Below are 22,592 nucleotides of genomic sequence, written 5' to 3' on the forward strand. Positions count from 1 at the left end.
TAAAACTTTAGATTTACTATTCCAGAGGTGAGTTTAGACTATTCTGAGGATTAAAAAAACATAAACCACCTCTTTGTATTCATTCATTATTATTCCACCAACTGTAAGCTATCGTGGGTTGGGAATATGTCTATCAATTCTGTTGTATTGTACTTCCCCAAGTGCTTAGCACAGTATTCTGCCCACAGTAAGCAATCAATACCATTGATTGATTGTTTGAGAACTTTCTCAGTGTAGTACCTGGGACTAGTCCCTTTGATTTTGTTACCCTAGTGTCCCTTGTTGGTTCTCGGACACTAAACCTCAGGTCTCTGCTTCGAGACTCATTAACTCAACAAGAAGCAGTGTAGTCTAATGGATAGAGCATGGGCCTGGAAGTCAGAAGGACCTAGGCTCTAATCTTGCCTCTGCACCTGTCTGCTGTGTGACCTTGGGCAAGTCACTTAACTTATCTGTGCCTCAGTTACTTCACCTGAAAAATGGGGATTAAGACTGTGAGCCCCTTGTGGGACATGGACTATGTCCAACCTGATCAGCCTGTATCTACCCCAGCACTTAGTACAGTGCCTAGTACGTAATAAGTGCTTAACAAATACCACAAAAAACAAACAAACAAAGAACACCCACTTCTCTAAGGTGGGGAGGATTGCTTGGGGTGGTTTGGTAGTCTGAGAAGCTTCAAACTCTCCCCAACATTTTTGTAGCCTCCATATCTGGTCTGACCAACGAGGAGAAAGGATGCGCAGTCAAGTAGATTCTCCAGAGCTACTCCGGGCCCTCCATGGAATAACCCAAACCTTCCTTTAGACTATAAGCTCATTATGGTCAGGGAAAATGTCTACCAACTAGGTGGTATTATACTCTCCCAAGCACTTAGTACAGTGCTTTGCACACAGTAAGTGTTCCATAAATTGACTGAGTCCAGGATGATGAAAACTAACCTTATATTCCCAGAGTTGGTCCGGGGCCTGGTGGATCTGGACTCAAACCTGTCAGATTCAATGTGAGTCAAACCTTCACTAAACACTTAGGAAATTGGACAACTGTGGAACTTGCTCTATTTCTCTCTTCGAGAATTTCTCTCCTTCCCAGATTTTAATCTAGAAAAAGTAGTTTGTACATTTTATCATTTGTAATAGGGCATTTCAGTGGCCTGTCCTGGGTTCCAGTAAAGAGAGAGTGTCCTGGAAATCTCTGATAGGGTTTGTGATCCCAGATGGGAGTTTGCAGAATATTGTGCTGGTGAAGAGTATACTATGAGCATTGACCCACACAGTGAGAGAGTTACATCTTAAGTTACACAGGGTTTTAAGGGTGAAATATTGCAGAAAATACACACATGGTCTTCCCCTATGCCAGCTGGGGCCCGCTTACTCAGCCCCCTCTCACCAGTCCCAAAAGGCGGATGCCAATGAGAAGAAGCTTGGCTTAATGGATAGAGTGCGGGCCTGCGGAATCAGAAGGACCTGGGTTCTAATCCCAGCTCCGCCACTTGTCTGCTGTGTGACCTTGGGCAAGTCAGTTAACATCTCTATGCCTCAGTTCTCCTGTTCTCCCTCCCACTTAGACTGAGAGCCCCATATGGGACAGGGACTGTGTCCAACCTAATTAACTTGTATCTACCTCAGTGCTTAAAACAGTGTTTCACACATAGGAAGCACTTAAATGCCATAAAAAAGAACCCTGCTTATGTCCATTCCTCTTTTGTCTGGCCAGGAAGCCTGCAATCCAATTGACACAGCCAATGCCTAAATCTGTCACCCGGACAATTCCTAGAATGATGTTGGTGTGATATACTTGTTAATCTCTGCTCGTAATCAGATAGTCTATATATCTTTTGTAATGAAAGATGATAGCATGTTTAAGTTTAGAGCTAGCTCCTTCTTCCAGGGACCTGCAGGAAGGTCTAGCAACCATTAACAGATTTTATCTTTTTTCTTTAATCGAGATTAATTCTAGAGTCTAATACCTATGACTTTTGGCTATCTGATTACTTTCTGAAAAAAAATAATTTTTCAAATATGAGTAAGGTATTTGTTCAGCATTTACTATGTGTTCTAAGCGCTGGGGTAGATACAAATTAATCAGGTCGGACACAGTCCCTGTCCCCCGTAGGGCTCACAGTCTAAGTAGAGGAGAGTGCCAATACTGAATCAATTGAATCAATCGAGTCTTTCCTATCAAAATACGAACTCTCAGAAGAGCACACTGGATCATGGTCAGAGGAAGCCTTTCATTTGTGACATTTTATCCACCTGCCGAGACTAAAGTGAGCTTAGATGGTGAAATATTTAGATGCAGTAGTTCAGGATTTGATTAATTACATGCCCATTTCCTATTCAAAACAAATACATGGTTAGCTACTATTTCTGTCATATATCCTCTTGGCCTATTTTTAAAGTGTAGATTGTGCCATCTCAGACCGAACTACAAATTCATTAATTTTCCTGTAAGATAATACTGTGCTACCGTGACTCTCTTCTCCCTTCCCCCCAAACTGCCCATCTTTCATGAAACCTTCCAATCAATCAATCAATCAATCATATTTATTGAGTGCTTCCTGTGCACTTGGGAGAGCACAGTGTAACAGAGTTGCTAGACGTGTTCCCTACCCACACCGAGCTTATAGCCTAGATGAGGCACAGGGCAGGGGTACAAGGTTTCCGAGCAGGTGCATAAATCGGAAGTCCACATAACTTTACTGCCCTTTTGCATTTTTCTTTTCATCAGCCCGCCAGTCGAGGGGTAGTAATGAGCAAGTCCACCTCACAGCAAGAGAAAAAATCTCCCACCAGCCTTCCCTTCACTATGGGTTTATTTGCTCAAAAGTAATTGAAATACTACAGGGTACTCTCTGCCTGTTTTGTACATAAATTAAATGTGCATGGCAGATTTTAACCTTGTTTGAAAGCTTTTTCTCTTTAAATTTTGTTGGCTAGTACATACAATATAAATAATAAGTAATATTATTTCAATTAACTTCATCAGATCATTCTGAGATATTTAGGAATTAGGATGGGAGTATTAATGTAGAATAAACAATTCATTTCTTTCAGAAATTTAACATAGCTTACATAACCAGAAAAATATTTTGCACTTTCTCCTCCCGCAGTACCTGTTTCATGTAGCTACATTAGCCCTGATTTATCTAGCATAGAATTACTAAAGCCAGCTCTTTCTTTTGATGACACCAGATTATTAATGAGCAGTGATATTAGAAGTAATAGTAGTTATAGTAAAGTTATTTATTGAGCACACACTGCGTGCAAGACACAAAAATAAGCTCTTGAAAGTAATTTAACATTTCAATCAATCAGTGGTATTTATTGTTTACTGTGTGCAGAGCACTTTATTAACCACTTGTAAGAGTTGAATACACTGGAGTTGGTAGACCTGTTCCCTGCCCACAAGCAGCTTACAGTATGGAGAGACATTTGAAGCCTAGGACATGAGTTCTAATCCTGACTCTGCACCTTGCCTGCTATGTGACCTTGGGCAAGTCACTTGACTTCTCTATGTCTCAGTTACCTCAACTGTAAAATGGGGATTAAGACTCAGTCCAATGTGGAGCATGGACAATGTCCATTCTGACTAGCTTGTCACTTCCCCTGTCCTTAGTACAGTGCCTGGCACATAGTAAGTGCTTAACAAATACCATAAAAAAAATTAGAGGGACATGTAGAGGGTCATTTATTAAGTAGGCCTTACTAACTTTGTGGGCAGGAATGTGTCTGTTATTCATTCATTCAATCATATTTATTGAGCACTTACTGTGTACAGAGCACTGTTCTACACACTTATATTGTACTCTCTCAAGCTCTTAGTACAGTGCCTTGCACATAGTAAGTGTTCAATAAATACGAATGAATGAATGAATGAATGAATGAATGAATGAACACAAAGCAGGCTCTTTCCTATCAAAGAACCAACGTATCTCAGCAGGCCACATTACAAGACACTTTTTTTCCCCTAAGTGAAGCTGGAAAAGAGGTTCAGAAAGGCACGGAGCTCCACAGTACTGGAAATCTTGCACACCTAACTCTGGAAATCCTCTAACCCATGCTAATGTCTTCGACTTGGAAAATTTCCCTCTTCAATGAAAAAAAAATCCCCAAAGGGGTGTACTTTATATATATAAAACATGTAAATTATAACTCAAAACCCCATGTTTTAGATACATGAAACACTTAAAGAAAAATATTATGGCAGACCCCTTAAAAGCAACAGACTTTGTTTATATCACGTCAAACTGAGTTTCGCTTAACAAATTACCATGCTGGTACTCCGCTTTATATGACACCAAACTCAATGTTTCTCTACCACACTTGGAGGAAGTGTTCTACATGTATACTTTCCTGCGATGGGAGGAAAGGGGGAAATGGAAGAGGGAAGGTTATCTGATTGTTTTTATTACTTAATGTAAAAAAATTAAATTCTCACTAACCATAATATTTACCATTATTTAATCCCTTCCAAAAAATTAAATTACTTTACAGGCATTTATTTTATTCACTTCTGGGGTAATTAATCGTACTCTTCCTTTTATAGATGGGACAACTGAGGGACAACAGTTGGACTCTCCCAAGTACTTAATACAGTGCTCTGCACATAGTAAGTGCTCAATAAATATGACTGATTAAGGCAGGGATGATAATAGTAATAACAGTACTTGTTAAATGCTTACCATGTGCCAGACACTGAACTAAGTACTGAGGTAGGTACGAGTTAATCAGGTTGGGCACTGTCCCTGTCCCATGTGGGGCTCACGGTCTTAATCCCCATTTTACAGATGAGGTAACTGCGGCACAGAGAAGTGAAAAGACTTGGCCCAAGGTCATACAGTGATTAGACTGTGAACCCATCACTGGGCAGGGATTGTCTCTATCTGTTGCCGAATTGTACATTCCAAGCACTTAGTACAGTGCTCTGCACATAGTAAGTGCTCAATAAATACTATTGAATGAATGAATGAATAAATAAATACTATTGAATGAATGAATACAGCGGATAGGTGGTGGAGTCAGGATTAGAACCCAGGTCCTTCTGACTCCCAGACTCGTAGTCTCTATCCACTAGGCCACATTGTTCCTCCCTGAAAAGGGCTTGACGGCAGCTGGAGGTGCGTCGATCCGCCCTCTTCACTTTAATAATACAGCATTATAATGTGCTTTCACGCTTTTTTTTCAAACAGTATTAGCAAAGTCATCAGCAGAAATGCTTTTGCCACCTTCCATTCACTCTTACAGGTGTGGCAACACTTGACTTGGTATTTCCTAAGCTTTGAATAATAAGATGCAGATCTCCCGGGTTTATATGCAACTGTTCTATAGGCCGGCCAAGTCCAGACGGTGAAGGTTCTTAGTTTTCTTATTCTAGAGGGGTTAACTGTGCCAAAAAACCTCAACTCTCTTTTCCAGGTGGAAAAACCGTATCATTTTCAGGGCAGGCAAATGAAGGGGAGCAGGTTTAGCTTGATTTACTTAGCTGAAAAATTTACCACCTGAAATATTAATGAAAATATACCTTGGGTCAAGATTGAGAAGGGAAACTGTCAAGCAGAGGTTTTTGAAAATTCAATGAGTGAGACTAAAGAATAATGACTGGGGCTTGCATAGATTCCCCCTGTATAGGGTAAGCTCCTTTGTGGATAGGAATTGTGTATGCCAGCTCTGTTGTATCATGTTTTCCCAAGCGTTTAGTGCAGTGCTCTGAACAGAGTAAGCACTCAATAAATACCACTGATTGATGGATTGAGTGAGGCAGGAATCAGATCCAGCATCAGATCCTTTGGACTGTGGGCTCGTTGTCGGCAGGGAGTGTGTCTATTGTTCTGTTGTACTCTCCCAAGCGCTTAGTACAGTGCTGTGCACACAGTAAGCATTCAATAAATATGACTGAATGAGTGAATGAATTCGGCATCCCTTCTTTGTGGGAAAGCTAGGCAATCAATGGTATTTATTGACTGTTGATTATAGACAGCACTGTAGTAAACGTTAGGGAGAGTATAACACAACTGAGATGGTAGACACGTTCCCTAACCACTGTGATTTTACAGATTAGAGGGAGAGACAGACATTAATATAAATAAATAAGTAAATACATAAATAACCATCCTCATTCTAGTGGTGTTCTGGTGAGATGAAGCTGGTTTTCACTCCCAGACCATGATTCTGGTATGTGCTTCCAGGTGAACATGAAAAATGATCAGTCATTAGAAACCAAAAGGCTTAGAAACACTTATTTTTTTATATAAAAATTGCAAAGATGTGCCCTTCTGTCACTGAGAGAGACACAGCTCAATGTCTAAGTTATCCTGAATGAGTAAAATAATTTAATCGAAAGCTGAAAGAAAGCCTCCCCAGTTCCCGACCACCCCTACGTCCGCTATCTCATTCTTCCCAGCCATCTATCAAAAAGAGATCTCTTGACTACTTACAAACTGTATCCCTACCATTTGCACCTCCATCTCTATCCCTTCTCACATTCTAGCACTACCTGTTCACGCTCCTACTTTTTCTAAGCCTGGGAGCCTTATGTTGGAGCTGTGACCGACCTGATTACCTTGACCTACCCCAGCATTTAATACAGTGTTTAATACATAGTGAGCAATTAACAAATATGACAATTATTACTACTTGTGCTCTACTTTTCCTTTCTCCCTGACCACCATCTTCCTCTGCTCATGCTTTGATGACTCCTTCCTTTCTATCTTCAAACATACTCACATCTCCCCTATATTAAACTCTTGGTTGGAGAATATACCTGAGAGAGAACAGCATGAGGTAAACTGGAATATGTAGGCACTCCCTCCCACCCTAGGAAGTCTTGTATGCTTGCTCCTGGGAGTTAGCAAAATGCAAAGGGTCTAGAAATTCACAATGTTGCTACCCATTCAGGAGGGAAACTGAAATTAGTTTCTCTGGTGACCTTATCTATGGCTCCATACAGTGGTTTACAAAACAAAAAAGAGTCAGAGGTGGAAATAAGCCCGAATGGTCCAGAATGGAGCACCAGGAAAATGATCAAATTTGGGACACCCATACTGGTTTGAAACCTTTCATAGCAAATGCCTTTTTTTTTCTTTCAGTGCCAAGCTGAGTTACCTGTACTGGGACCTGAGCGACAACGAATGGGATGAACTCCCTCACTGTAAAATGGGCCGAGGAACTGACTTGGCCCTGAAGCAGCTCAAGCTGTTAGAGTAGCAGCTTGGCTTAGTGAATAGAGCACGGGCCTGGGAATCAGAAAGACCTGGGTTCTAATCCTGATTCTGCCACATGTCTGCTGTGTGACCTTGGCCAAGTCAGTGAACTTCTCTAGGCCTGAGTTACATCATCTGTAAAATGGGGATTGAGACTGTGAGCTCTATGTGGGACAAGGACTATGTCCAACCTGATTAACTTGTATCTACTCCATAGCTTAGGCACATAGTAAGAACTTAACAAGTACCATGATTATTATTATTAAGCTCCCGCCCAGGCTCATGAAGTAGGGCTCGAATGATCGGTGTTCCAGGCGGGCAGTCGGCCCCCAGCAGCAGTATCTGCTGCTCCTGCTTGAGCTGACCGGCTCTGGGTGGGAAGCGGGAACCCCTCTGGCTTGGAGACAAGGCAAACCTGGCCCACATTCCAGCCGTTCCAGCTCATTTAGCTGGCAGGATCCCAGCCCAGCCCAGAGGCCTGTAGGTTTCACCCGTGTTTCCCCAAAGCACTTAAACATATCTGTAATTAATTTATATTACTAGCTGCTCCCCCCCTAGACTGTAAGCTCTTCATGGGCAGGAAATGTGTCTGTTATATTGTTTCACTGTACTCTCCCAAGCACTTAGTACAGTGCTCTGCTCACAGTAAGCACTCAACAAATACAATTGGCTGACTGACTGTCTGGTCCTCACCATCAGGTAGGTGAGTCAAGCAACTCTCACCATCCCCAACTCATCTTCCAAGCATCACTTGGTTTTATGGGAATGCACAGACATATAAAACTGCCCCTCCTTGTCCCCTGTCCCTCTGTCAGTTTTGACTTTCTTCTCTGTGGGAGTTTCTTCAACTGTGTTCTTATGTCTCTCGTGCTCCATCCTGCACTTCTGCCACCTATCAGGATGGAAAAAAGGCAGGAGCAGAGCCTGGTCTTTGAAATCCAATAGGACAGCACAGGCATTATTCCCTAAAGCCAGGACTTCTGCTACAATGCAATCCGTTTCTCTTGCTTGTTTGAGAAGGGTGCTGAGAGGGGATGGGGACAAGGGTAGTGGAGGTCTAGGAAAATACTTTATCACTGAAACCCTAGTAAAGGCAGAGCCAAATTTCTGACTTACGTTTAAGGAAAAGAAGACCAGCTTTGTCTACAATGGACATTTAAGAGCTAGAAGCACTTGGGCATAGCAGTGTAATTTACCTTACTGTCCTTGACCCAAATTTCCCTCTTCCCTGCAGCTGGGCTAGGCTCCGGTTGAATGCATTCCTCCGCCACCACAAATGTGCCGCTGAAAGGTGTTCTGGTTATTGTTGTTGTTATTGCCGTTATTGCTGTTCATCATTCTCTGATGCCCTCAGGGTGCCTCTTCAAGCACACACGTACACAGTCCCCATTCGCTAGGAGCACATCGTATCTCTTGAAACTTGGCAGAATGAAAAGTAGAAGACCCACTAAACATATAAAATTATTCTGGGAGAGGTATTTTCCCACGGGTGAGGAATGTAGCCTTTCTCGGCCGTGCCCAGGAAATCCTACTAGAAGAGGATTTGGCATTTTCCAAGACCTGCTTACGTTCTCGTTTGACCTGATCCCATCAAGAGTCTCATCTGTTCCCCACACAGAAAAGACTTCTGTCCCAATTTCTCAGAATCACAGTTCTGAGTGGCCTTTTCCATAGGACACCCCCCTCAGTAAATCAATCAATCAATCACATTTATGGAGTGCATACTGTGTGCAGACCACTATACTAAGCCCTCGTATCCAATATTTGGGCAATCACCTTGAAAGCAGATTTTGCTTTCCAATACCGTCCTGTCTCTTCTTCTCTCAGGCAATCATCCAGAGAAGGCCAGGGTAGGGTTAAGCAAGAACACTTTGTCTAGTGGACCCATCCTGGGAGCAAGGTGTGAACATGAAGCTTTCTACTTCAAGGCAATCATTCCCAGGAAGACCAAAGTCCCTTTTACAAGAAGGACCTTATTTGGACCACAGATTCCCCCCGCCCCCAGACTTTTTCTTCTCCCAGGTGAACTCTAATCAAATAGAGCAATAGCATTTACTGAGCATGAACTCTGCACAGTGCTCCGAAGTAAGTACGTGGAAGAGTACAATAGAGTTGGTAGACATGATTCCTGCCCTCAAGGATCTGAAGACAACTCCAAATATATAGTCACAATTTGTAGACAATGAGGCTCTGATAAGATGCTGTTATATGCAAACCTACAGACTTTATGCTTTTTAAGAATATTATACATTACAATTATTTTTAAAGCATTATTAAAAGCAATTTCCAAAGAGCAGCTTGGTTTCCACCCAGAGGATCTATGTCACTAATAAAGATCAGAGAGTCGCAGGCTGCAGGAAATGGAGGTGGTGTGTGGCTAGCAGTGGTATTAATGGGATTCTTATAACTAAATCCCTGCACCAAACTGTCAAAATGGACTAATCTCTCTTGGCTTTGTGTTCAGAAAACCAGTTAGGATGATAATAAATTATTTATTTATATTAATGTCTGTCTCTTTTTCTAGACTGTAAGCTCATTGTGGGCAGGGAAATTTTATATTAATGTCTGTCTCTCCTTCTAGACTGTAAGCCCATTGTGGGCAGGGAACTTGTCTGCCAATTTGGTTGTATTGTACTCTCCCCAAGCACCTAGTTCAGGGCTCTGCAAATGTTAAGTACTCAATCAATATCATTGATGATGACGATGATGATGATAATTATAGGAAGAAAAACAAAAGAAGAAAAGGAAGAGGAGGAGAAAAAGGAGGAGAAGGTGAAGGAGAAGAAGGAGAAGGTGGAAGAGGAGGGATCAGAGGAGGAGGAGGCAAAGGAGAAAGTGGAGAAGTAAGAGAAGGAGAAGGAGAGGAAGGAGGAGGAAGAAGCCTAGAGCTTTGGCAAAAGTTTTCTGCACATTACACTCTCATCATCCTCAATCTGAGGTGGGGACCAGATGAAGCAGCTTCCAAGTGACCTAAGCCTTTGGAGTTGAGGTTGGAAAGGCTGGAGCGGTGGGGAAGCACAGGCTTCCAATCTGCCAATTGTGGGGGGTCCCAGTATGTGGCCGAGTCTAGTGTTTTTGGGGTCACCTTGGCACTTTGATTCTCTGTGGATCACAAGTGTGCTCTTTGAAGCAAGATGTCCTTCTCAGCATGGTGGCCAGTGGAGTGAAAAGGTTGGTGAGCCGGGAGCACAGCATCTCCATAGCTCCAGGAGGCAGTGTTGCTCCACTGGCGTGCCTCCCAGGTCTGGAGTGGTGAGGCTAGTTAGTCAATCAGTCAGTCAGTTGTATTTATTGAGCGCTTACTGTGTGCAGGGCACTGTACTAAGCGCTTGGGAGAGTACAATATAACAATAAATAGGCACATTCCCTGCAGGGTGCCAAAAGAAGCTCAGAGGGCCAAAAGTGCATTACAAGGGTCTCTTCTGTTGCTTAATTAACGATAATAATAATAGTATTTGGTAATTGCATACTATGTGACAAGCACCGTACTAAGCCCTGGGAGAGATATGAGATAATCAGGTGGATCACAGTCCCTGTCCTACATGGGACTCACAGCCTAGGTTGGAAGGAGACCAAGTATTGAATCCCCATTTTACAGATGAGGAAAATGAGGCTCAGAAAAGTTAAATGACTTGCCTAAGGTAACAGAGCAGGCAAGTGGCAGAGCTGGGGTTAGAACCCACATTCCCCACCTCCACTAGGCTCTTTCCACTAAGCCACACTGCTTCCCATCCAAACTAAGTCAAGGAGAGTGAAAGGGATCCAACTTCCTTGAGACACAGGCAGACTGGGGGAGAAGAAGGCTGAGAAAGGCACCGAGGACCATGTAAACTGAGCCCTGCCAAGTCTGACTTCAGGCCAATAGATTATCCATGCTATTCCTCAACAATCAGGGGCAATATTTTGGTAATAACATGACTACGAGATATCACATCACATAGAGGTAATTTAACTCTAATGGCCTATTGAAATTTGCTAGTTTACCCTCCTCTGCTTTACCTAAGTTCAACAGGCCACCAGATGGAAAAGTGGGACCCCTTACATTTTGCTTTTTGCTTCAGGACATTGGAGGTAATCCAGTCCATTCCTGAGAACATAAACTGTTTCTTGAGTAATTTGTTTTTGCTTGTGACAATCACTATGACCAACAGAGGACAGCAAATACATTTTTTTATGTTCAAGAGATTTTTGAGTTCAGCACATTTCACTGCCAGAAAAAGCTCTTAAAAGTACCGTTTCTTTCCTTCCAGTCCGTCCAAACTACAGCTGCAGCTGAGGGCAGGAACAGCCAACATCCAGGAGAGCTTCACGGCATCAAATAACAGAGAAACTTGTAGGAGTTGCTGTGGACTCAAAGCTAAATCACACTCTTTATCACTCCAAGCAGTATGACTTTAGTTTGGTTTCTCTTCACAACTTACTGTTCCCTAACTATGAACTCAAAGCACATTTCAGGCCAGAGAGCTAAGGATAAAGTGATCCCAGCCAGGGTTTTGGGGTCTCAAATCGGAAAGATAGGTTCACACAATGCATCTGTTAAAAAATATCTCTAAAGGTTACCGGTATAAAATGAAAACATCAGCATGAGAGATCCAATTTGGAACGTGTCTGTTATACTGTTGTGTTGTACTCTCCCAAGTGCTCAAGTACAGAGCTACGCACACAGTAAATACTTGATAAATACGATTGATTGATTGATTATTTGGGAAAAACACATGCAACCTTTTGCTTGGGTGGTGGGAAAGAAGAGTGGCTTTGAAGAGCTAGAACAAATGGCTTTTGGTGGGGGGAGAGGGTCTAGAATTAGTTCATTCTACTGCACCCTTCTCCCTACTCCTTTCCAGGCCTCTAGACTAAGCTCTTCCTCTAAGATTTTAAGCTCATTGTGGGCACAGAATGTATCTACCAACTCTATTATATTGTACTCTCCCAAGCATTTAGTACAGTCCTCTGCACACTTTAAGTGCTCAATAAAAGGACTGATTGATTGACGTGCAGTGGGGAAGGTCCCTTCTTTACCTCCCCAACCATTTCCACAGCCACAGCCACGACTCTAAAGAGGCTAGTTGACTGAAGTTGGGGAAGAATTTAGGAAAAGCTCTCTAAGAATTAAGGGGGGATTCTTTAGGCAGAAACGCCCTGCAGACCTGACAAACGGCCCATGTGGTGCTTGGTTTGTAGCTTGCAACCCCACGGCCAGGAATTTTCCCAGGCCTCCCACACGTTGGGATTTTGGTAAATCAGCACCCCTAGCCTTAAACTCAACTTTAGGGACTTTTTCGTTGTCTAATATCACCAATTTTACAATCCGAACCGCTGCCACCGTCCAGCAATTTGGAAAATCACCCCCAGAATAAGCACTGGAAATAGTTGCAGGTTCTTTTCATCCAGCCCAACCCTCATAACTCGATATAATAGGGCATGCCTAATCTCGGTAGTGAGGGCAGAAGTAATAGTATCCTTCAGGGTTCAAAACAATCTTGGATGCTCAAAGAATCAGCAAAAACATAAGGTTTCCTTCCATTTAAAATTATGGGGAAAAAAACCCCCAAAATTAGATTTTAAAGTCAACTAAAGGAGTTAAACTAGCGACATGCCTTTAACACGTATGGACTTTCCTTCAGGTTTAAGCCAAAAAGGGCATCAATAAAAATGTGAAGGCACAGTAAAATCCAGTATTCCCCTTTTCTTTCCTTATTCCTGAGAGTCCCTGCGATTTCCTCGGTTGGATTCAGCTCTCCCGTAACACCGCACTCCGGATCCTGCTTCACATGAGTTGGTGGTACATGTGCTTTTCTCTCCTAGGTCTCCTCCCGCCGGCAACCGTTACTGGCTTCGGTGGGGAGGGAAAAAAGCCTCCCCACTTCTACGTTTCCCACTCAGTGAGAGTCTTTTCCAAATCTAAAGTAATCTGGCTGAGTCCTAACTCTGGAAATAGCCGTCCGTGGCTGGCCCTAGGTCATACAGGTGGCCTCCTGGTGACTTGGATTTTGCGGGGGGGGGGGAATAATAATAATAATAATAATGATGGTATTTGTATTTGGGAAGCGGGGACGGGCACATTCTGGGTGCTTAAAAATGCTAATTGCTCCCTTGGCCGGGACCTCGTGGCTCATTTGTTTCCGTGGCAACCGGCATTGTCCAGCCCGTGAACTTGCTAATGAACCCGACCCCCCGGAGGGGAATTCCGGGGCCGCCGCTCTTTTAGGTGTGATCCTGCGGGGAAAAGACGGGATTGTGACATTTTCCCAAGTCCGGGCTTCGGCAGCATTATCAATTATGGAACTTTTTCGAGAATCTCTTGGCCCCGTCCGAACCCGGGCCGCAGGGGGGTGTAAAAAAGATAAATTAAAGCAAGGGGGGGAGCACCTACAGGGGGGCCCTAGCTTTGGGGGGCCTTTGGCCTATTGCCCCATGGCCAGGCTGACGTCTCCCTTATTTCTAGGAATGCCCCTGCCCTGTTTCTATATTTGGAGGCGGCTTCTAGGAAAAGGCTGCCCCGGCTCCCTCCCCCGTGTCTCTCGGATGTCTGTCCCTTGTGTCTTGGGTCTCAGGATTCTGCAACACCCCCAATCCCTCCCTCTCTCCCCTCCCCTCGATCCGGGCCCAGCCCAGCCCCCGCCTCTCCCAGCCCCGGCTAAAGGACCGGCCGCCCGGCTTTAGGGCGCTCGGCCGCTTTTTCTGCAACACGGTTGCAGAAAAAGCAGCCCGAGAGCCATAGGGGGGAAGGAAGGGGGAGTCTTTGTGACAGCGGAGGAGGCCGAGCACCGCACCGTCTCCCTCTCTGCCAAAAAGAAAGGGTTCTTTGCCGGTCTGGCACTTTGAATTTGGGGGGGAAGGGAACTGAGAATGGAATATTAAGGAGGAGGGGTGACCTCCCTGGCTCCTCCTTGGCCCTTCCCTCCCTGGAGGTGGCTCCCCGGGTGGGTCGGGGCGTGATCGCGATGCAGAAGTGCGGTGGGGCGACATGGCAGGATGAGTCAGGGATCTGCCGGGCCAACGGAGCTGGGCGGCGTTGGGCGGCGCTGGGAGGCGTTGGCGGCGTTCCGGCAGCGTTCGGAGGCGTTCGGCGGCGTTCGGGGAGCGTTGACAGGCGGGAGCGGGGTGAGCGCTCCCTCCAGGCGTCTCCCCCAACACCCCACCCCCCGGAGGAGGGACCAGAGGGTAAGTGTGCACCCCCCCCCCCCCCCCCGGCACGGGCTTCGGGCAGGTGTGGGGCTCCTCTTGCAGACGGACCCTGCACGGGGACGATCGCACGGAGGATTGACCCTTTTTATTTGGCTCTTCTTTGGCCTCCCCCATCCGGAGCCTTGGGTTTTGGGGGGGAGGGGGGGATGCTCCCGGGACCGGGGCGGGAAACGCGCGTCCGGGCCCGCGGGGCGTTCGTTCCCTCCAATCTCTGGAGCGCCGACTGGGTGCAGAGCGCCGCGCCGGCCTCCGAGGAGGGCTGGAGTCCACCTTCTGCATAGTAATAAGAAGGAGAAGGAGAACAGTCCACCTTCTGCAGAGTAAGAAGAAGGAGAAGAACGAATGCCTCCGACTGAGGACCTGATGATAATGGCATGCGAAGAGTAGGCCGCCCTTGCAGCTTGGGTTGCTCGTCCTGCACCCTTCCCCGGGGCTGGGTTCGAATGCAGCTGGGATGGGGGGAGGGGTCCTTCTCCACCCCCTCCACTTGGGTGGCCTAGATCTGCCCCACGCCTGGACCAGAGACCCCCCCCCATCCACCCCCCGAGGGGGTCCCACGGTCAGCCTAGGGGTGTGCGCCGGATGGATTGGGGTGGGAGTCCGGGATTGGGATGCAGGTATTGGGGGGAAAAAAGAAAATTAAAAAAAAGAGGGATCTGAGATCATCAACTCCCCCCCTCCCCCTAAATCCCTTCCATCCACCGAAGGAACCGGTCCTGAATCTCCCCCAACGAAACCCCGGGTGGGAAAAGGGTACCAGGAGAGCCCAGCCATTCATTTCGTGAGATTTAAGTGCAGGGAGACACCCAGGGAGAAGATAAATCCCAAACTGTTCCAGCGGGACTTGGAACAAATCAAGAAGAAAAAGGAAAAAAAAAAAGAAAAGGCAAGGCGGCCCCAGTTATTGGGTTTCCTTCCCTTTCCCTGCTCCCCCTTTTCCAGGAGCAATGGAATGTGCGCCTCAGATCCTCTGAGGACACATCCATATTTATATTTTATTTTTAGCAGAAGTTGTTGAAAAAAATAATAATGGGGAGGGGGTGGGGGGAAATGGGCCTTCGGCAGCCCAGCGGCCAATCTCCCGAAATATAATCACCATTGTGTTAAAGTCCTAATTGGAGCTATTAAGATGGAAATAATTTACACCAATCTCAGCGAGCAGCAAATTTGACTTTAATGAGAGATAATTAAAGGCAAAAATAACTAAACTTTAGTTTGAAATAAAGTGGTGAATTTGCATATGTAGATCGAGAGACAACTGTGTTTTTCACGTTGCTGGGGGTGAAGGGGGGGGGGGGAGGGAGCGCCCAAAACCAGACTAGGCCATAATTTTCACACAAAAACTCATCGATTTTTTTCCCCCTGCAAGCGCCTGTTGGGATAGAGTGATGTTGTCGAGGGAAATGTTGGCCGCTCTGTGCAGGGAACAGAGTCATGAGATGTGGATGAAAAGTAACATATCCCAAAACAATGCCCTTCTCCACCCGTGTGAAAAGAGCCCCATGTGATCGTGGCCCAATTTGTGCTCTCCCGACTGAGCACGCCAAAGATTGATTAACTTCTTATTACTACTACAATTACAACCGGTACTGCTGCTTATAAGAATCACTGTAAAACCGACCTTCACTCTGAAATTTTTATGCAAGATGTGCCTGCTTAGAAAGGACACTCTGAAGGTTGTGATTCCAGAGTCGGGGTTTTGAGGGCGAGATGAGTTTGTGTTTTATCCAACTGGCCCACAAAGTCCCGCTTTTGGTGGTCACTTTGATCAGCAAAAGAAGCTAGCACCTCGATGACTCTTATAGGGTGCAGTAACCTAATACTACACAGCTTGGTTCATTAATACTATACACCTTCCCTGAATAAATAGTATTTTCAAGTCTGTCGGCCAGGAGAGTAAGGGGACTCTCTTAATCACTGAAAAACGAAAGGAAAAAAAAGAGTGGATTTTGTTGTTGTTTTGTTGTTGTTGTTGTTGTTGTTAACAGCTGATAGTGATTTGGAAAAAAGCTTTCTCTTTATCCAACTGAAAAGGGACTCCTTAGGGGAAGAAAAAAGTATAATTTGTACTTTAGTATCCTCATAAAAACCTGACAGCACCGTAGTTGACAACATCAGTGCATAAAGGGGTGAGTTTTTAAAACATTAGGAAAAAAAGTCATACATAGTTATAGAGGACATTTCTTTTTTCCTTTGAGCAACAAGAAGTGACCTTTAGTCTGTCTTTTTCTTTAGGTATTTTTAAATATTTCTTAGCAATACATTGCTACCAGCCTGTTGATAAATCATTTAGCAAGAAAGCCTGTACACTCTATTCAGTTGGGAAATTTCTCTTCAAGGCGTTGGCACTGGTCTGCATTGTCTCTGCTCCCAAAAAATATTACTTCCATTTCTTCATCTAGTAGGCAATAGTGCACAATATTGACAAATTGAGATTTTAAGCAACTTTCACACTTGGGAGTCAGGCAGCACAGAACTTTAAACGTGAAGTACGTGATAGAAGATTGGTTCTGAGAGAGGCACAGCAACATGAATATGCAGGATATGTTAGTACAGTTAGGCCTTTGGCAAAGGCTGAATTTTTGACTTCTCGAATTCTTTCTCTCAGTCAGTTTCCAGCACTATGACTCTTTACCCAAAGCATGATGAAATAGCAGAATATTAAATGATATGTAATTCAATGTGGAGCTATTTTAAATAAAAGAGATTTTATCCTGAGTCATATTTGAACTGTTGAGAATAGAAAATGTGTATCATTTCTTGGATTACCTGTTTACCAAATTAATATTTGCTTGGCTAAATGCAGATATACCTTGCAGAACAGAGTAGTTTGTTTAATCCTACCACAGACTGAGCTACCGTAAATTACTGCTAAAATGCAGTCCTTCATACAACTCAGAGAAGAAACAGGGGAAAAAATATCACCAAACTTGTTGAGATCAGGGAATCGAGTGTGAATTTACTGCCTTTAGTGATTTTTTTTTTTGTTTAACGATAGCATCTGCAAGACATTAATTGCTTATACATTATGCTGAAACAGCTTGTAATTATAAATATATCTTAGCAAACTTTCTAAATCAAAGATTCTTTCAGTAGACATTATAGAAAAGTATTTAAAAAAATGGTTCTTCTCTGTGAAATCAGCATTAATTTAGCACCAAAGCACTGCAGTTTCTTTTCATGTTCTGTACTATAGTACACTCCTCTGCTTTTCCAAAATAACTTAGGAAACCTAAACCTTCAGCGTGTTTAATGAATTTTGGATTTTCCCTCCTTGCTTCTATTCATAACATTTAATTAAGCTGTTTCTATTTTTCCCAAAGCAATTTCTGTTTTAGAACCATTCAAATATCACTGCTTTTAATTTAGTTCTTCTCCAGTAAGACCCAGCCATATATAACTTTCTAACCCCCCCCAAAAAAAAATCCCCTCCCAAAAAAGGATTGTTTTACAAATGAGTAGACATTAACAGGCTTGCAGTACTTCTCTGTTTAAAGTACTGTATTTAGGAATGATGGTTTCAGATTGAAGCCTGCCCCACGATGCAAAAGAACTACATACAGAATCTTAAAAAGTCAGTTGCTTGTAGTGACTCAAACCAGTGAGATTTGGGAAACTCAGTGGGGAGAGAGAAGGTTAAGAAGGGAGGTGAATGTGGGGGGTGAGGAAGGGTTGTTGCTTCTCTGTCCTTCTGTATGTGCTGCCTCCTTTACATTTCACTTTCTTGATGCATTTCAAGCAAGGGAAGAGAAGAAAGTGTTATCAAACCTTGTTTGCCTCCAAAACTTCATGTGTCAGGAGTAAACCAAAACTTTTTTTTAAAAGCGAGGTGTTTAAAGCCCAAATTGTTTGGTTCAGGGTCTTAAACTAGAAAAAATACCATCCCAATCCATGGCCCCCCACCAGCCATAATTCAGAATGAGTTGGGTTTTTTTTTTCTATATTTTCCTGCCAAGTTCCTACTCTCCCTCTAAGCAAACTTTTCAGTGCCAGCTCTCAACACTGAAGAAACCATGTTTAAAATGAAAGGGCTAACATACATATCATATTCCCTCTGCTCTTCTGATCCTTTCTTTTTCAACAACGGCATATACATGCAGAAGTTTTCCCGGGAGCTGGCATCTGATCCCTGGGTATGTATCGGACATATGTAGAAATTTTTATGGCATACTGAACAAAGTGTTTCTTCATGAATTATTTTTTTCCTGTCCTTATGGAACACATCACTCCTCATAAACAAACTAGAAACAATTGCATTATGGAACTGCGGGTGGCTTCACAATAGCTATGAGCTAATATGCAAATACGTCTTAAGAACTTAAAACCTGTGTGGTGTCAGTGCCAGATGTGGTTAGAAAGAACCTATACGAAGTAGCATTGGAGAGATGAGCAAGTTGAACATTGGAGGGTGCGGGGAAATTTGCACTTTCCGCATCTTTTGACCCATCTAGGGGACAAAGCAGTTGATGACAACTTTCTCCCGGTATGCTTTAGCATACACTTCTCTCAATCAAGTTATTTAGAAAACTAGAAGCCCTGTCAGAAACCTATGTGGATTTAGTTTTTTGACCACTGTGAACAGAGAATTCCTGTTTCTGACGATTCAGATCCGAAAGCAAAGATGGGCTCGTGGCCTTACTCAAGTCGTATTTTCAATTTAGGGGAATTCAGGGAGGCAGAGCAGGTGAAAGTGATCTTCTGAATTACCCAGAGGATTTTTTTTTTTCCTTTCCAAAATCCCACCAATCCCATTTCCTACCATTGAAGGCCTTGACTGGTGGCCCCCTCAGAGAGACTGTGGGGAACGGATGGGGGCCCTGTAAGGGTAGCCGATGAGAACATCGAGGCTCGTGAAGGTGTCACCACCTTGGTAACCGTGCAGGCTTCCCAAAGGGTAGAATCACACACTCTTCCAGGATAGGATCCAGAAATATCAAAAAGCATGTTATCCCTGCTTGGAATATGGAGTAAATCTGCCCTCTGAGAGATCGAAAGAAGTGCAAAAAGATTTGATATCAGTTCTGTGTTTTTCCTCCATGTCTTTTTGAACAGCTAACTTAGCCGTGCACGTGTATGCTGCACAGAGCAGAGCGGGGAGCCTTTTTTGGCTTTCCAGAAACACTGTTGCAGTAATTAAATTTAGGGGGAGAGGGGGGCGGTGGAGGAAGAGTTGGCAGTTTGCCAGAGCAACATAGTGTTTATAAATTTAAGCTACTGTACATTCAGTCATCTCGGAGCCTCAGAAAGCCTGAAACCCTTGAATGGAATCTAGCCCATTCCTGGGTGTTCGGTAGGGAGCAGTAGCCAGTCCCGCAATATTTCAGACTTTAGATTTTAAAAATGGGTGGGGTGGGGAGGGAGCGACACCTTTCTGCTGTTTTATGTCAGATCAAAATGAAATGCATCGGCCTCAAAATAGAGTGAAGCTGAGGAGAGAGGCATTTTTTGGCCAGCAGACAGGTTCAAGGTTGGGCGGCTGGGTTTGAGACAGGCACAGCGACAGAAAGCAGCAGTGCTTGTTTGCTTTTGAGTCAATATGTTTGTGTTTCCTGTGGCAGTTTGAACGGTTTCTGATTAGATGTAAAGTCAGCAGATATCAGGGGTTCTTTCTTTGCTACCGTGCCCTCTTCATCACTCTCGCCCGTCTCCCCCTCTCCTCTCCCTGTACTCCTCCCATTGAAAACCATTGTACCTTCTTCACCCCTTGAAAAGCCTTGTGCAGCCTAAAATGTGCAACAGGGTGACATAACTGTGTTTTAAAATGGGATTAAGAAGCACAAGCTGGATGCCATCTATTACACTTAATTTGGTCTCAGGTACTAAGTGTAGGCTGCTCTAGTGGCTCTACAGTTAAATCCTTTTGATATCTTCATGGAACTTGAAAAAGAGATAGGGTTTTGGGTTTTTTTTGAGCGAGAACAGAGATTCAGTTTTGACAGATACTAACACGGGCCCCTCTTCAAAAAGCCTTGATTCAAAATTCAGATTCATGATTTTGTTGGAGAATAATAGAGTGCTGCCCAGGTCCCTCCCTCCCAGGGGGAAGCTTGCCCATCTGGGGAGGATCTACCTCCTTGTTTTTGCGATTTTGGGGAACCAAGGTATGGGAAAAATTAAATGATTTGCCCACATTCACCCTGCAAGTCAGCAGCTGTTGGGTGAGGGATGAAAAAAAACCCAACTAATTTTACAGATTTTTCACAGTCCTTCCCCTGTCCCCTCTTCCCCACCACCCTAACCGTCCTCCTCCCCATTTCACCAGGCTCCCAACCACACTCCTGTTCCCAACAACAGCGGGTTTGTAAAGTGTTTGGGGATGAATAGTGATACATACATTTGGGACATTTTCATTCACATCTCCTTGTGTATTTACTTTTCTGCATTCCACAAGAGGAACTATTTATGGATCAGCTGCTAACCTAGATGGTTAACTCTTAATGAGAGCTTTTCATTTCTATTCTGAATCTTCTGGGTGAAGTAACCAAGACTCACTTGGTTCGTCTGACTTTTTTCACTACAGATTTGATTTAATTGATATGCTCCGGGTAGTGGTTATCCGACTTTCAAAGCCACTTTGGACACTAGAGAAAGCTGCTGAATGTGTCCAAGCATTCAAATTAAGACCGGTTTGGCAAATTAGGAAGCCACACAGCTCATTTTAGTGGCAAAAAACACCAACCAGAAATGATGAAAGCCTGAACTGTTGTTTAAAATGTTTGTTTTAACCTTGCAAATTTTTCCTTTTTAGTTTTTGCTCTAGAAGTTCCAACACTCACCACTTCCTGCCTGGCTCATTACCGCAGGGAAAATGAGGGACTTTTGGGGGCAGATGTGTTTCCATTGCACTATCATAATGCCCCTAAAAATCCTTATTGCTCTTGCAGTGTTCTTCAGGGTTTCTGGGCCTGGGGCAAGCTGCTTGGAAGACATAGCTATAAGTAACATCGTTGAAGAAAAAAAGGAATGTTTTCAAGTGACAGAGTTTAAATGGTTCTTTCATTCTTTCTCCCGCCACCCTCACAGTGGATTCTAACCAGAAAATGGCAAAATGCACGTGCACCTGTTGACAGAGTTCTGAAACAGGGGGAGCTGAAAAATGTGTCACGGTGAAAGGTCTTCCTGGGAAACAGAAAAATAACTGTTACTATCAGAGTTGGCTTTTAAAATAACACCAAACAGGCGTTACCTGTTTGGCGGGGTAGATTTCACTTTCCCTACTGAGCTTCCTCCACACAGGCCTCTAGAATTGTTATCACCTTAGTAGGTCTGCCTCAAGACAGGAGGAAAAGCTAGGTATAGAAAGATAACTAACGGTTGGCGGTACAGACGGTCATTAGTAGAAGAACAAGTATGAATGAAGTGGCTTTCTTATGGATGGGCTTGTTCACGTGTCCAGAGTCCTCTGACAAATATCCTTGCCAGGTCTTCAATCAGTGGTATTTATTGAGCCCTTATGGTGCGCAGAACACGGTCCTAAGCACTTGGGAATGTACTTTACAAGAGAGTTGATAGACCTGATCCTTCCCCTCAAGGAACTTACTTCCCACTGCTTCACTTTTGCAGGTGGGAAGTGCATCCGTTCTCCATATAGATTCTGTCCTCCTGGCGGCTGGCTTATGGTCTTATGGTCATGGGCCCATGACAAAGTGCCCTCTTTATCTCACTCTGGCTATAGCCCTGCTCATACCGTCGCACGAACACCACCCAGATGTGTGAACACTCCCTGCAAAACAAGTACCTTGAGAATTCAAGCAAAGGAGTTGTGGCTCTATTCCCCCTGTATGTGTCCAAGTTTGAGCTTGAAGGAGATGTTGCAAAAGCAAAAGCTCCGACTTCACCACACTCTACTTGTTCAGGGCTTGAATGGTGACTTCAAACTAGTGGAGTTTGGTTTGGCCTTTTGTTGAACCAAATTGTTTTTGCCGCCCCCCGGGAAATCGGGGGTGGAGTGGGGAAAGGGAGCAGATCTCTGTGGTTGGGTTATGAAACTTTTGTGACAGCCAGTCTTGTCACCAGGCCCCACTTCCGGCTCCACAGGAAACCTCACAAATCCACTGAGATTCGTGGTTTTGCTGTGAAACACCATGTGCTCCCAGGCAGTCAAGGCATCTGGCTGCCGCTCACTGGTTTCACTTTCTGCTGCGTCATGCAGGGCACTGAGGGAAAGTTGAAGCAGAACTCAGCTGGAGGAGCAGTGCAGCCG

At 44.2% G+C, this 22,592-nt stretch overlaps 2 non-coding genes across 2 annotated transcripts; both read left to right on the forward strand.

Annotated features, from left to right (window-relative positions):
- The first annotated feature begins 16,064 nt into the window (after positions 1-16,064).
- Positions 16,065-16,159, forward strand: MIR193 (microRNA mir-193). Its single transcript, NR_034635.1, has one exon. It is a non-coding gene; the product is annotated as a microRNA mir-193 (primary transcript).
- A 5,029-nt stretch (positions 16,160-21,188) lies between these two features.
- On the forward strand, positions 21,189-21,271 carry MIR365-1 (microRNA mir-365-1). The gene has a single exon (NR_034636.1). It is a non-coding gene; the product is annotated as a microRNA mir-365-1 (primary transcript).
- The last annotated feature ends 1,321 nt before the right edge of the window (positions 21,272-22,592 follow it).

The sequence above is a fragment of the Ornithorhynchus anatinus genome, chromosome 2, assembly GCF_004115215.2.
Source record: "Ornithorhynchus anatinus isolate Pmale09 chromosome 2, mOrnAna1.pri.v4, whole genome shotgun sequence".
NCBI lineage: Eukaryota > Metazoa > Chordata > Mammalia > Monotremata > Ornithorhynchidae > Ornithorhynchus > Ornithorhynchus anatinus.